Here is a 2,051-nt window from a genome sequence, read left to right on the forward strand (position 1 = left end):
GACCTCGAGATAATCATGTTAAGCAAAATAAGCCAGACTGAAAAAGTTGAAAATCACGTTATTACTTATATGTCGGATATAAACCTAAAAGCAACAAACGAACAGGACTCGTGGACATGGACAATAGACTAGTGGTTACCAGAGGGGAGAGGGGAGAAGGGAGGTAGACGGGGCGAAGGGTGTCAAATATGTGGACAGAAAGAAATCTAACTACGGGAGGTGAACACACAATGTAAATATATATATGCCTTACTGTTAAAATGTACAGCTGAAACTTATCAGATTTCGTTAACGGATGTCACCATAAAAAATAAATTAATTAAAAAAAGAAAATCACAGAATCAAAAAAATTAATTAATAAAAGAAAAAAAGGATTATATAGCATTAAAATTGATTACTCATTAAGCTCTTACAGAGATTCAGACTAATGTTAGAGATACCATGAGAAATGTGGCTCAGATTACAGATGAGTTTTTCTTCAAATATTCAGTTGAAAGTTTCATTTATTTGAATTTTCCCCTTCTCTAGTCATTTCAAATAATGAGAAAGGTCCCTGAAATTTTCTCCAACATCTAAAGGTACCAAGCCCTTCTTTATAATTCATCACTCTTGCTGTTTAGCCCCCATTATGTACACTGCATCTTAGTTCATTGAAAATTCACTAATCATGAGAGATTTCCCTATTGGATGCATTTGGAGATCTCCTTGGATCTCCTTCTGCCTTCCATTCTGATCATCTATGCCCATCTTTCACTTGTGAAAACTCTCATCAAACGACGAGTATTTCAGGATGTTTTCTCAGACAAGAGAAATGATAACTGGACTCCCAGCTAACCCAGAGTTCTGTTTGTTGACTGGCTTCATTCCTGCTGTCTACCTTCTACCAAAAAAATTATTTCTAGTCCAAATTGCTTAAAACCCATTTTTAAAAAAGCACACACCAAAAGCAGAATGCAAAGTTGATTCAGAAAATAAAGTTTGCTATTTAATACACTGTATTGTGTGTGCGCGCGCGTGTGTGTGTGTGTGTATACACAATATAGAAATGTGTGTATGTGTATACTGATAAGAAGTATATGATATCAGAATAGCATAGTAGTTAAGGACATAGGCTTTAGAGAAGCAAAAAAATGTAAGAAAAATGCTTAATGCTGTACCTGGCACATATTAAGTGCTTACTAAATATTGATTGAATAAATGAAAGAACGAATTAATAAACAGTTCCACCTTAGAAGTTAGGCATCACATGCTGTGTAGCCATGGCAGAGGGCATGCACATGATAGGTATACAAAGAATATGAAGAGTGCCCCTAAGTAAAAAGAACTGAGAAAGGACCCACTACTTCTATCTTGGTGGAGTTTTGAATGGTCAACATGTTTAATGCAAGCAGCTGTAGACAATCCTGGCAAAAGAACTGGATTAACCTTTTACCTATCAGAAAGCAGTAATTGTGAAATTGCACTTCACTGGGACAAAAATACTGTGACATGGTATCTTCTTCCCAGCCTTTTCACGTTACCTTAATCCTAACAATTCTGCTAGGTCTAATTATTCCTGTTTTCCAAAAGAAACCAAGAGTTTGTCTAGACCATAAGATTGTCTAGAGGGAAATGGCAGGCAGAAAGCATAAAACCAGGCCTACAATAAAAATTATATAAATCCAAAGCCTCTTTCCCTGAATCGCAGCTGCCTCCCCCAAACTGGTAAAGGCAGCCATTTTAGGGGAGAAAGAAACAAACCCAACATAGGGATACAGAACATGGAAAATAAAGTCAGTCAAATTTAAAAAGCTATCAAGGGAGGACCCAGTGTAAGATGGAGTGAGTAAAGGCTGTGCTTGCCGCCTCGAATGACCACATCAGAATTATACTGAAATTACAGAACAATCGACCTGGAGAACCATCTTAAGTCAAGCTGAACAGAACTCCTAAAAGGACATACAGAAGCAGCCATGTTGAGACTGAAAATCAGGAGGGCTATCTTGGCTGTGGAAGGCCCCAGAGGAATGAGAGGGTCCCGGCCCCACACCAGGCTCCCCAGCTAGGCTCCC

This window comes from Pteropus vampyrus, unplaced genomic scaffold (assembly GCF_000151845.1).
Source record: "Pteropus vampyrus isolate Shadow unplaced genomic scaffold, Pvam_2.0 Scaffold361, whole genome shotgun sequence".
NCBI classification, from domain to species: Eukaryota; Metazoa; Chordata; class Mammalia; order Chiroptera; family Pteropodidae; genus Pteropus; species Pteropus vampyrus.